Genomic DNA, 14,648 nt, shown 5'->3' with positions numbered 1-14,648 from the left:
ACTTGAAAAGAAGGTATTGTCAATGTGTCAAGTTATATACTCATTATATAGACTGTAGTTACTCTTCAATTATTATATATTCAATTTTTTCTGGATTATAGTGTTTATGGCTCCTCCTTCAACTTCTACATATTACTTCCCTGAAAGAGCCTCAATTCTCTGATTCACTAGAAATACCTATGTTGACTCTGGAAAGAGTGTTATATTCTCAATAGTTTGTTGATTACAGCTGCAGAAACTTGGTCTTGAGCGTGTATTAATTTATCATAAACAAGTAATTTCAAATGTGACTATTACTTCTGAAGTCTCTAACTTTGTACATTTTGTAGGAGTTTTTCTAAATAAATAACAGTGCTAATTATCTCTGCCTTTTCTATGTTGGTGTGGGTGTATATATGCTTAGATATGTGTTTTACGAAAGTAGCTATAGGTGTTCTATTATACATGCATATTCATAAAAAGATGCTGTAGTGTTCTACTGAATTTTTTTTATTTATTTTTTATTTTTTAAACATCTTTATTGGAGTATAATTGCTTTACAATGGTGTGTTAGTGTCTACTGAATTTTTAAATGTATTTGATAGTAGAGATCTTGAAGAATTCAATAGGAATATGTATTTGGCTCACTGATAAAAGTGAACCCAAATACAATGATTAAAAATTACATAAAGACCCCTGACTAAAGAATTGTGAAAAAAATAATAATTAGGGAAGCAGGGTGTATATGTATGTATGTGTGTGCGTGTGTGTGTGTCTTGAGGTGGGGAGATTGTACATGTTTGTAATCTGGGCGGTGATTAGTCCTCAGAAGTCCATAGAGTATTTCCGGAAGGAGTTCACCACAAAGAGGTGACTCACTTAAGGGAACCTAATTGTATGTATGTATGTATGAATGATATATTCATTCATTCATTTATTTTCTGTCGAAGTTTGGGAAATAAATGAAGGGATAGAATATAAAGAGGTGGTATTTAACTGGAAATTTTTTTAAAAACCCGATTCATTTTCTTGCTGACTCGGGGGGTAGGAGCAAACATTTTTTTGACATGGCCCTAAAGTTCTCCATGACAAAAATAAATATATAAACTAAACATAAGTGGAAGACAGCCCAGACCAGTCTCCCAGGAGTCAGTGTCACCTAAGGTTAGAGAATAATGTATAAAGAAAACAATAATTCTAGAAATGCTTTCTCAGGAAAATAGACATGCAAAAAAGCTTTTCTTTTTTCCATATTTGTTTTTCTTGAACCAGAGGAGCCAGCCTTTGTAATATTGCTACAGGCAATTGCAATCCTAAGGCAAAAGGATCTACGCAAACAATTCATTTTCTCTCACTGCCCGTATCGTGAAATACCAAATGTGTGCACTCCCCTCCAGTCTTATACATTATTGTCTGTTTTATCCTCTTAGAACTCTCCTCACAAGACCAATGCACAAACTCCCATTCCTTTCCCTATGGGATTAGAAATTCCTTCAGTGGGCATCATCTGAGAAATTTTCTCTGTTGTTGGTTGTGAAGCCTTTCCCTCAGTTTCTGTTCTGAACCTGAATGATACCGTTTTATTCACCATGATCATGCTTGGATCCAGATACATTTTGCCGTTGCTTTGCCAGCTTGCAGGTCTTTTAGCAAGTTCAGCTTGGGTTCACAAACTTGGGTGCATAATCTCAGGGCAAAATACCTACCATCCTTTGCACTGGACATACGCCTTCACGTGTGCATCACTTATCCCAACTACAGCCTCATAACAAACCAAATAAAACAATATAATCTACTACTAATAATAACAATAATCAAATATTCATTGTTAAAATAGTAACATTTTCCTTTGTAACACCCACATAATTCTGACATAAATGTTATTTTTATCTCTCATAAGTTCATATGTATAGAAACAAAATATTAATTTGCTCTAGTTCCATTTTGCATGTTAATGAAGGACTGGTAAACATCTTATTAACACTTTTTTACATTAGATGTTTATTTTAAGCCATCCTTCAGCTCTCAATATTCTTCAGATTTTCGTAATTATATATAGGTACCAGTTTTTCGAGACATTTTTGCAAGAGGACTTCGGCCGGGTTTAGTCAGGCAAGGGACTGCGGCTTGAGTCTGAGATCATGAAACTGGGGATAAAAGTTTCTGAGATTGCTGTAAATGAGGAATTAGCCAAGGGTCCAGAAGACCCCAGGTCAAAGAGGCAACTAAACAATGTGGACTCTCAGTTCTTGGCAGCAAGCTGACAAGCCAGCAACCATAAAATCAAAGCAGAGGCCAGGAAACCCGTGATATCTATGATTTTGACAGGTCAAAAATCTGGGAATTGTGATGTCAAAGGAAGGCGCAGGATCAGTAATTTCAGCATGATCCAAGTATGTAACATGCCATGACTGAGATGTCTGATTTTGCAAGAGAACAGCCCTAATAAACGGAGTGAACAAACGAGATTGTGTCTGGCCTCTTTCTGCTTAGCACAAGAAGCAGGAAGTGACAGGTCCCTAATATAACATGGTATTATGGACAGAAATGTTCTCTGAGGGACTCTAAGTAATCATTCAACACACATTTATTGAGCTCCTAGGTGCCACGGACAGTTCTGGGCATTGGGAAGACAACTACAATTAAGATATATAGTACTTATCCTTCCACTTGTAGTCTAGGAAATGATAGGTAAATAAGTAATTACACAGTAATGTAATACATTCTATGATGTGAAGACATACCAGGGCTCTGGTCATACATAAAGGGGCATCAATTTTTAAAGTCATGGAAAGTTTCTAGGAAGCTAAATTGACACTTCAAACATAAGAGAGAGGAAGAGTTTTAGGCAGAGGAAAAGCATGTGCAAAAATGTTAAGAAATGAGAAAAAACATAGAGCATTAATAGATATACAAGCAGTAATATGCCTGAAAGAAGCATTGGGGCTCTGGAGGAAGTATTGGAGACCCATAGGGTATTAAAAAATGAAAGGACACTACAGATTCTGTGATCTGTACCTTAGAGATGTGAAGCAGTTGAAGTACCTGACTAGACACTTGGAACCAGGTAAAGGGGTAAGGGCTTATACAGTTCTGAACTTCCAAAAGCGGCCACCCCTCAAAATTTCCCACTAGAATATGCCTTAACAAATATGTACGTATACTAGCTTTCCTCTTTATGTCTTTTTTTTAAAAAAACCTCTGAGTAACTCGTAATATACTAGGCTTAAGTCATTCTTTCTCTTTGTGCTAACTCAGTGTCTAAAGCTGGTCACCCCCCCAAAACCTGTTTTTCCTCCGTGGTGTTGATTTTGACATCAAATTTATTTATCATTTCCTACCTTGTGGCCTTGCTTTTAATTTAGTGAGGCCTCAAATATATGTATCACAATATTCCTATTTAAATTTGTGCTCTTATACTTTTATTTATGTTATGATTTTATAAATATTCTAATACTTCAGTTTAAAACTTTTTGTTGAGTACCTATTATGTGTGATAAGCACCTAAAGGTGACTGAGACAATCCTTGCCATCATGAAGCTCATAGTCTTTTGGGAGGATATACACGTAAATAGAGAATTGAAAATATAGCTCAGTTCATACTAAAGCAGATGTATGGATCAAGAGACAGAGAGGCACAAAAGGTGAACAAAGAACTCTACCAGAGGCAAAGGCAGCTTCAGGTAATATTCGACTTGTATCTGGAAGAATAAAAAGGAGCATACAAGGCTAAGAAATCATCAAGTATAAAAGCCAGAAGAATCATGCAAGGAGTAGGCAGGCTCCAAGAAAAGTGACAGAGAACTTCACTCTGGCTTGCAATTAGAGTTGATGAAGTTGAGTAATATTCTGAAATGAGACTGGACAGAGGTTGGGAATAAATTATGGAAGTCACAGCTAAGTTATAGAATTTCAATTTTTCCTCTTGGTAACAGGGATCAAACAAATATCTTAACTAGGCAATAGTTTTCTTATCTTTTAATTGAAGAAAATAACTCTGACAGCATTGTAGATGGTTGTTTGACCTGGAGAAAAATTGGTGGCAATGAATCTTGTTATCCCAGAAGTTCAAGTTAATGACAAAAGATGATGAGTGTTGAGAAAGGAAGGTGGAATTCAAGAGATGTTTTTGAGCTACAATGGGTGAAACACCTGAATTGAACAGCAGTAGTGAACCTGGAGAGAAATGATCGGATTCTAGAGATACAGAAAATGAAGTTGACAAATCTTGAAGATTTTTCAGATATGGATGTAGAGACAGGAGGAGTCAAGGCTTACTTCCATGTTTCTGGTTTGCACAACTGAAAGGATGAAGATGCCATACACTGAGATGGAGGAGGTGGGCCATGATGTGTGGGTTACTTTAGACCTGTTCCGCCTAAAGTTTCTTTTGAGACATGGAGGTAGCGATACCAGTAGGTAGAGGCTATACTGACCTGTAGCTCAGGGAGGAAGCCTAGGCTAGAGATGTGTCACTACAGATGAAAACTGCGGCCAGAGTAGCGTATCAGGATACCTTTGAAAAGCATGGGTGAGCAGATAACAGAGTCTAGGACAGATCTCTGAGAAATCTGAATATTTAAATTCTGAATGGTGAGCCAAAGGAGATGCTTTACTTTAAGTAAAACAAACAAACAGAAATTATGACATCATGGAAGCTAAGGAAATGTATCAAGAAGAAGGGAATAATCAATAGTATTGAGTCAAATTGAGAGACCAAGAAATTGAGAGGACAGAAACTTAACATAAAAGTCATTGATGACTAAGCCAAAGTTAGTTTTCAAAACAGTTTTGGAGGGAAGTCAGATTGGAGTGTTCTAAGGAAAGTTTGGGTAGGGAGGTTAATAGAGTGAGGGTAGATAATACACTCAAAATTTTTGACTGTGAAGGAGAGAAGGAAGGACAGTAGCTGGGGTGAGAAGTGGGGTTGAGTTATTTGTTTTAGAATGGACAAAATTAGGGTATACTGATGGGGGAAATTGTAGATGGAGAGTGAAGTGACAATAGGCTATCCTTGCTTTTGTCTTTACACAAAATATTCTTCCCAATTTAGAGATGTCCTATAGTAAAACAAAATGACGTTGAATTTTAGAGGCCTGAAAGTCACAAAGTTTGGGAAGCAGGAGTATAAGTAGGTAGTTCACTGAAGGAAAATAAATTAATTCTGGGGCCTGAACCTGTAAAAGGAAAGGGGAAACCCATACATTTGCTCATCTTTTTCACCTTGAAATATGAAAAAGTAACTGAATAATAATCTTAACTGTCTCCTCTTTAGTTCTATAATCCACATATGGATAAAATAGGATTCACTCAGCAGGTTGCAAGCTTGTGCCTCTAAACATATTTAGTTGAGCAAGAAGGCACAAAATGGAACCATATGTGTTTTCTTTTAAGGTAATCTGCTTCAGTAGTATTGTCAGCACTTCTGAGAGCCTCTTCCATATGCATCTTGCCATACTTTTTATAAATACTCTGTGTTGAGTCATTTTGATGTCATCTATTAAACCTTCCTTGCAAATATTTATTCATTGTTTTACAGGATTTATGAAAATAATAGCCTCTGTAATAAGATATATTGTAAGAATGTTAAATCACAAACAGATCCAGCAAAGATATTGTATTTCAAACATTCAGTACCACTTAAGAACAGCCATTTAAAAAGATAAGCCTTGTATCAAGGTTTGATGGTCAATAAACACAGGTGAGTTTCAGACAAAAATGAGATTCCTAAAATAATTATCCTTTGGGAAAAATCTCATGTTTCTTGTCCATGGAATCCAAATCCTAGGGCTATTATTAATAACACCCAGAGCTACTTTACTTTCTTTGCTTTATAATGACACTTTAAAACAGCATTCATGGATTTTCTTGGCAATATTGACCTTGATGTGGCATTTAACATTTGCAAAGCAATCCTCTGACATGTATCTGTTAACATTGAGAAATCTATTTATGTTGGACCACTACACATATATTCAATGTGCTGCATTTTCAGTGGTCTGTGCTTTGAGTTTATAAGCTCTATTTAAACTAGAACCTTGTTCCCCACAATCAGAATCACCTCCACTGCACCTCTCTCTCCCCACTAAGTCCACTAGGTCCTTCACACGTGCTCTGTGCATGGAGCCCATTCAGTAAATGCTCTTTACATTTACAGCCATATCAATTGGAGAAAAATAGTTTAAACAAATGAAATGAACAAATGACAAAGTTTTGCACACTGTAAGTTTTTGTAACTAATTCATTAGCATTCTACAACACTTTTTTTCCTAACACAAATGAAAGATTGCCATACAAATCTATTGAATTGAAATGCTGTACTACTCACTTCTGTCTCAGAATTTTTTTCTCAGACTTACTGCCTGGTTTCCAAAGAGATTACATCTTGATTTTGTACCCATAGAATTTTCCCTTAGTCAGTTGCGCTGCAGCCAGATATCCTGGTTAGTTTATTCCCTTTCACATGCTGCTCTGTCAAAACTGTTCACTTACATTTTCCGCAGATCACTACTAGCCACGAACAACATTGCTCTGCAGAAAAGCTGCTGTCCATGCTCTCTACACTAGCTGCCATTATGCCTAGCACTTCCTTTCTTACTCTGGGACATGTCACTCATGTGTTTTAGCAATGCCAACTGTCCCTTATATCTAGTACTCTATCTCTCCATCGGGGACACTTTACAAGTATTCTATATTCATTTTACTTGGCACTTTCTTCTATCTAGCAAATACCATTAATTCATTCACTCCTTCTGGCTTCTCTCACCAAGTACAGTATTCCCTATCCCAGGAATAAAATTTTGTAACATATTTCTCTTTTTCCCTTGTGACAATATTTTTATTCAGCCATTTCTTTTATTTTTGCAGGCTGCATCTCTATCTTCTGTCAGGAGCCTTTTCAAAAACAACATGTATATGTGTCTTAAAGTGTATCTCATTATCTGTTTTTTCTTTGTGGACCAGAACAACTGAGGCTATGTGTACTCTAAAAATAGGTAGTGAAGAGCTATCACTGGAATATTGCATTTTTTTCTATGCAAATGTGTATTTCTTCTTTTGTGGAGGAACATGGGATATTATACACATAGTAAAGATAATCCCCTGTAATAAAAGCTATAATGTTAGAAAGTGAGTAACATTCATAGCTTTAATCTATGGCAATGAGTTTCATCAGTTAGGGTGTCAGAGAACATAAGCAGTTAAGATTCCTGGAGGCAAAATGTACCCAATTAAGGTGATTTACCACATTCCAAAATGACTTGACAAGTACACTTAACTCTACAAAACGATATCTGTTCTTATGTCTGTCATGGCTTAGAAAATTATGAGAATTCAAGATGTCATCATCATCACCATCGTCATCACAATAATCAAAAGCATCTATTAAGTGTATTTCTATGATGGATCTGCTACTAAAACCTTTTAGATATATAACTCATACCATCAAAGAAGTTGTAATCTGCTGTAGTGATATTATAAACCTATATTGAACACATGCATACATTAAGTAAATGAATGCCCAGATTGAATAATACTTTGCTGTTTTATTAAGTCCAAGATGTTTGTTGTAAGATAAATAAGTTGCTGATGATTTAGATCAGGGGTCTGAAAAACTCTGTAAAGCTAGACAGTAAATATTTTTGGCTCTGTGGCAACTACTCAACTCTGATGTTATAGCACAAAATTAGCCATAGAAATTCATAAATGAATGACCATGAATGTGTTCCTATAAAATTTTATTTACAAAAGTAGGCAGTAGGCTATATTTGACCCACAGACCATAGTTTGCTGACCTCTGATTAAATGGTGGAAGAAACTGTCATATCTGTAAAGTCTTATTTCTTTATAAAAAGTAAAACTAGAATAGATTTTTACACGTAAAGCGATAATGATATGAGCCATCATTATCAGAGCCATCGCTGGGCATTTAAGAGAGAAAAGAAAATTTTTAGAGGCTAAAGATAATGAGAAATGACAAATCCAGGGAGGTAAACCAGTACTAAAGCCTGTGACTGCTGTGGAATATTTCCCAATCTCCAGCAGCCTACAGCTTTGATTTGAATGACTCATGTGTGGAGGACTGAAAGCAAAGACTAGAATCTCTGTGAGATAGGAAGTCAGACTTTAAATCTCTATGAAAGTCTATAACTCTGAGAGAGAACCAGTGGTTGATCTTAAAATTTAAAATAACATTCTGTATATCTATCAATTGATTGGTACATGGGCTTGGATTTTTAATTTATCTTTGGATCATCAAAAAAAGTATAAGCTCAACATTTAATTAAAAGTGGTTTTATGTTAATTGTACCCCTCGGCATCTAGAATGAGCAAAAAACCCAGACACATCAAATTTTCTCACACATAAAATTACAAGGAATATGAACTAAGACTAGGGGAAAAAATCATAAAGCACATACAGAAGCAAGCTACCATGAGTTAGATTTAGTAGAACCAATAATAGTAATGTCAGACCAGCAAAACCTACAGATACTGGAATTATCATATATAAATATAAAATTAGTAAATGTTTAAAGAAATAAAAGAGAATAACAGGTGTGACTAAAGAGCAAGACATTATTAGAGTTATCAAGGCAGTATTGTAAAAGAAAGCCATAGAAATACAAATATAAAAACGGAAATTAGAAACTGATTGGGACAGCTAAACAGCACATTAGTCACAAGTGAAGAGAGAATTAGTAAACTGGAAGATAGAACTAGAGAAATTGTCCAGAAATCAACACAAAGAAACAATGAAATAGAAAATACAAAAAGACATTCTAAAAGATATGAAGTGTAGAAACAGAAGTTCTAAGATGTATGTAATTTGAGTTCCATAGAGAATAGAATGAATGGGAGAAAGGCAATATTGAATGAGGTAATTAATGGCTATGAAATTACAGTATTTGAAGCCCAACTAATCATAAGAAATATAAATCAAAAGCCACCCCAATCATGATTTACTATAATTAAAATGAATATTGATTGAAAGCAAAGACAAATTACAAAGGAGCAACGATTAGACTGATATCTGACATTGAAGTAGATGTGCAATGGAAGCCAGAAGGCTGTGGAATAATATCTTTAAAATTCTGAGAAAATCTAATTTTGAGCACAGACTTGTATAGCCTGTAAAATTACTTTTCAAGAAAAAGCGTTAAGTAAAGACTGTTTTTAGATAGGGAAAATTGAGAGAACTTACTATCAACAGATCTCTCTAAAGAACTAGAGGATGAACTCATGAAGAAGTTAAAAATCATTAAGAAGGAAAGACAGAGTGACAGAAGAATGGTAATCAGAGAAAATAGCAAGTATAAGGTTAAATAAAGCTTGATGGTATAGAACAATACTAACAATATCTAATTTGTAAAAATTAAATGTTAGAATTAAAATATTGGATAAAAATATAAGTATGGAGATAAAACACTCTAAAGGCCTATAATGTTTGGAAAGAGGGAATAGATAGACCTTAACTTTGGACATGTAAAGCTAAATATACATGCTAACATTTTTGGGATAATCACAAATAGAATAGAGGTAGAGTATGTAGTTTCCAAACTAATGGAATGGAAATATGTGGGGACTAGGGAGGGGACAAACAAGCAAGCAAATAATGCTAAAAAATATTCTATGTCAAATTTTTAAAAAAAGCAGGAAAGGAGAAAAATGATATAGAAAAAGAGAGCATTAGAAAGCCCAAAATAATTAGGGTGGAAACAATTTCAAATTTCTTAATTATTATATTTATTATATTATTATATAACATATAATGTTATATATTATATGTTATACATATTATATTATTATAATAAATATAAGTGGACTAGATTCTGAAATTAAAAGACAAAACTGTCAGAATAAATCAAAAGATACCAACTGTATTAGTAATAACCAAAAGAATAACTAACCAGTAGTTACTAATACTAACTAATGCTAAGCAAAAGAAAGTGTCCTATATTGTTATCCCACAAAGTAGACTTTAGGGTAAAGGACATTGCAAGCAATAAAGAGAAGCAATAATTAATGATAAAAGATTCAATTTCCCTGGAACATATAACAATTCAAAATTTTTATACTGTTAATAATATGGCTTCAAAATATAAAATGGGAAAAACTGAAATACTTCAAGGAACATAGCTTTTAAATGCCATCTATTATATTTGTTAAAAGTAATCTGATAAGTTTTATGAGGTCTTCACTAACATTAAGAAACTCATGAAAAAATCAACTGTGATTGATCTTTTAAAAGCAAATGGATAACCTACTATAGCATTTCTGAATGGAGAGGCAGCTTAAAGATAAGCTAGCAAAATCACTGTTTTTAAGGATAAAGAAACTGAGGTCCCAACAGGTTTGGTAATCCATCAAAGGCCAGACAACATATACTGGCAAAGCTAGCACTAGAAGCGAATTAACTGACTTCCAGACCCCTTAAGTAGTACTTGCATACAGCCCTATTCTCAATTGCATTTCTCTTGTAACATAAGCTTTGGTTTTATTATTTTTGTTTTCTGTGCTTTTTTCCCTCTTACCTTATTTGGTATAGAGAAGTAGATTTGTCCTAAGATAAAAAGTGGAAGGCAAGGAAAGGCATGGGTGTAGACATGTGGGATTTCAGATAGGATGAAAAGTTTCAGGTAGGATGAAAAGTAGATGGAAGTACACAAGTGAGAGCAAAACTCATTTGGAAGAACATACAGAATTACAATTCTGGTACAGAATCCTTTCCCTTACAAGTTATAGGTAACACCCATTCCAGTCCTGGAAAGAAATACTCTGGATTCTTCTGGGAATCATGTCTGCCTGGAAAGAATCTGGACTATATCAAAAGTCTGGAGAATCCCATACTCTCCTTTGCCATTCACATGATGTGATGAAGTTTATAGGACTGCTGGGGAAAAAGATGTTAACAGTAATAGAAGTAGAGTTCCAACAAACGTCACATACATGAACAAATAAAAGTCTGTGGGCAGTTTTATTCTGCTAGAATTCTTCTATCACAAAATTCTTAAACCCCAACCTTATTTTGTTCACAGACTTTTATCATAATGTTACTCCCTACTCATTGCATTCTGCCAACAGTGTCTTTTGTTTATCCTCATTGTGATGCCCAAGCCTCAACTCCTTTTATGCTTCTAGTTTGAGTTAAATACTTCTGATTTAATTTTCTTCTCTCTCCATTGCCCTATTGCCAATCACTTTAACTGTCATCTTGATTTTCCAAAAGTACTCTTATCTATGGCAGTATGTAGCTGGGCTCCTGATAACATTAGAGAAAATCACAGGGCCACTATAGATAAGCCCCAATATAATACAAAACTGCTAACTTCATCTGCATCTTCAGGAAACTTTCTTTAAAGATACCTAGATTTCTCATTTTCTTTAACAACTACCTCAAACATTTAGCACTGTCCTTAAATTTGTTACAATACCTCTGTTGCTTTTCTCAGCATATTATCTTGAAACTATGACCATCATAGGAGAAAAATGGAGAACAAGTCTTCAATTTACCATTACTCCCTGATTTGCTAACATTCATTCAAGTCCCAATTATGAATGCCTCCAATGTGCCAGGCACTTTGTCTCCTTTCTACTGTCTTAGATAAACCTTTAGCTCATACTAATACAAGATAAACCTTTTTCTTTGCCTTCGCTTTTGATTCTGTGCCTACACACACCAAGAATCTTTCTTTTCAAGAAGTTTTAAAAAGAAATTGTTTTGTTTTGTATTTTCAACACTCCTTTCCATTTACTTTCACTTTGTCCTACACACATTTCTAAGTCCCTTACATGTTAAACATTCACTTTCCTTAGGTCCAGATGCCCTTGGTCAGTCACTGCCATTGTGCTCCCCAGGCCTTCAAAACATCTTAAAAGGATGGTCTCTGCTTTAAGCTTCTACTTTTTACTCTCCGTTGATTATTAGACCCTTTGAAATCTGGCTTCCTTTTGACTTCTTCCCAAAAAATCACTCTGGAAAATGATTACAAAAAAACCCCAAACTCCAGTGACTATTTTTAGTTTTCATTTGACTTGATCTTCCTTGGTCTTTAATGTTATTTGCTGCTTTCTCCTTCTTAAATATGATTTTTCCCTTGGTCACCGTGACCTTATTTTCTCCTTTTTTTCCCCCCAAAAGCCCCTTCCAGTGCTTCTTTGGTCCTCTTCTCCCTCAGTTGAAATTACCAGTAATGAATGTTCAGACTTCTTCTTTCCTTACTCTATATGCTCTTCCTTTGACAGGTGAACCTACTATGACTCCTGGCTCACATGAATTGAGATTGGACAGTCATTCAGATGAATTAGTAGTAATCTCATTCTCTCTTGATTTAGCTATACAATAGCACTTTAATGATCGCTCTACTTCTAGTTATTTTTACATTTGATCCTTTCTCCATCATAGCCAGGTATATTTTTTAATATAAACTCTAATCATCACGCTCTTACCCCTGACATCTTTATTTAACTCCCTACTTCTTGTAGGAATTTTAAAATTCCCTCCTTAACACAGCATGCAAAGCCCTCTATGATCTGGCCCCAACTAAATATTCTAAGCTTTTCTCTAAGATTCTATACCATATGTATTATACTTGGAGCTGCACAAAACCCCTTATTAGTCTCCAAACATGCTATTTTCTTTCATGCTTCCATAATTTTGGTGTTGCTCTCTCAATGTATAGAAAGCCTTTTTTGTTGGTTTTTATGAAATTCTCTGCCTGCTAGACTACTGTTCACCCTTCAAGGACTAGTGTGTATGTTATTTCCTCATTGAAGTCCTTCTAGGCTCCCTCAGGCAGGGTTAATATTCTCTTCCTTAATGTAGCCATGACACTTTATTCTCTCTATTATAGCCTTTCCACATTATATTAGAATGCTTTGCTAACTGCTTCTCTTCCCCAGTGGACTGTGTGCTCCTCGAGGACAAGGAAATCAAAGCAGAGCAAAGTGCCTGGAACATAGTAAGTACTAGATAATTTGGTATTGGCTGAATAAATTATCTGCTCTGACAACTGATGACTTGCTAGTATTGATGAATGCCTGAGAGTCTCCAGAAAAGAAGTTTATATCTCACATCAGCTGAAGTAGTTGTCTCTGTAAAAAAAAAGGGGGCAAATATTTAGAACTTTCTTACATATAAAACAAAATATAATTAAAAGCCAACTCTTTTCATCCTTTTGACTTTACTGTTTTTACAATTCTGTCTTTGATGTAGGATCCACTTCTTCCTTTGAACTCAACATTCAATCAGTCACTACCAATTAGACTGTCATTTAAAAAAATCACCTTCTCAAATATGCTTTAGATTCATCCTTGTTATTACTACCTGAATTTAGACATATCACACTTGGATTGTTATGATAGACTCCTAATTTTAAGTTATTAATTTCAACCTCCTCCGCCATAACCCATCCTATATATATATATACTCCTACTTTAAGTGGTTGTGCTAGATTATACTCCTACCTAAGTGTCAGTTTGAGCCTGTTACTCCCCTACTTGAAAAAAAAAAAGAAATCCAGTGACATTAAACAAACCACACTAACTTAGTATTCAAATTTTCTCTTACTGGGGCCGTAGGATTCCTTTCTGGCTCCATTTCTTCACCATGAACCTACATGATCTTTATTTGTAGCTTGACTGTAAGCACCTAGAGACAGGAGCTGTGTCTCCTGTAGTCAACATTCTATCATTACCACATAGCACATTTCCTGGGACATTCTAGATGCTCAACTTTTGTTGAATAAATTAATGAAAGTATGCAGAGTTTTTCAAACATGCTTCTTCAAGTTCTTTGGCCATTGGCCTGCATAGGGTGGGGAATGAGGAGACAGGATGCGTAAGTGGGTAGAGAATAGGACAAGTGACTTAAGCTGGTGTTGTTGGACTCCAGCGCCCACTTCGGCTTACGCTGGAACAACTCAACAATGCCACATATGTTAGCTTTGTATTTGGGGGTCGCCATAAGTTTTCATAGAAAAAGCATGAGTTTTAAGTCAGATGGACCATTTATTTTAATATAGAGCAATGAGTGAGGCTTGGAAAGAGACAGACTACTTAAGCTCTTTGCATAAGGCAAGTGAGGTGCTAAGGACAGAGAGTTTAAGGTGGTACTCATTCTCAAGGGCATGCATTTGATTTACCCAAGTCCCAGCCCTAGTGGCCAAACTAGACTTTAAAACTTGCTCCATCATCTTGCTCCCTCTTTTCACCAAGACTATCCTCCCTGCCAGTTAAACCTAAGGAAAGTCTACTTAGAATACAAGCCTTTCTATATGAAGGCTTCGGCAGTCAGCCATCAAGAGAGTGTGTGTTTGTGAACTCCACACAGAGGGGTTTGTGAACCCGTCTGAACTCCAATGGATATTCAATTTATACCTTTCAGACTTAACTCTTTCTAGTACTAGTATAAAAATTCTGCTGACTGCCCATCTTAGCTCATACATATCTTAACTCACCTGCCTGATGCAATTTCTCTCAGGGATAGGATCCTATTTAATTCAAATGTCCCTCTACATCTAATACAGTAATATATACATAGTAGCTTTTCAATAAAACAGTTGAGGATTTAATGAATATTCTTCCTATTTGGAGGGAAGCGTTTAGTTCTTACATTGATATTTTGGCTCTGGAGAGGTAGCTACTTTAGCATGTGCATTGAATTTATTTTCAAA

At 35.3% G+C, this 14,648-nt stretch overlaps 1 long non-coding RNA gene and 1 pseudogene across 2 annotated transcripts in view; both read right to left on the bottom strand.

Annotated features, from left to right (window-relative positions):
* Window positions 1-6,553, bottom strand: part of LOC309666456 (anaphase-promoting complex subunit 10 pseudogene) — a 46,551-nt pseudogene extending 39,998 nt beyond the window's left edge. Inside the window, exon 1 of the transcript in view lies at window positions 6,472-6,553. The product of the transcript in view is annotated as an anaphase-promoting complex subunit 10 pseudogene (transcript). The remainder of the gene's footprint in view (window positions 1-6,471) is intronic.
* LOC309665775 overlaps window positions 1-14,648 on the bottom strand; it is a 328,210-nt gene that overhangs the window by 285,193 nt on the left and 28,369 nt on the right. The window lies entirely within an intron of this gene.

The sequence above is a fragment of the Balaenoptera physalus genome (genome assembly GCF_965194825.1).
Source record: "Balaenoptera physalus genome assembly, chromosome: 8".
NCBI classification, from domain to species: domain Eukaryota; kingdom Metazoa; phylum Chordata; class Mammalia; order Artiodactyla; family Balaenopteridae; genus Balaenoptera; species Balaenoptera physalus.
This window is presented reverse-complemented; position numbering and strand designations above follow the sequence as displayed.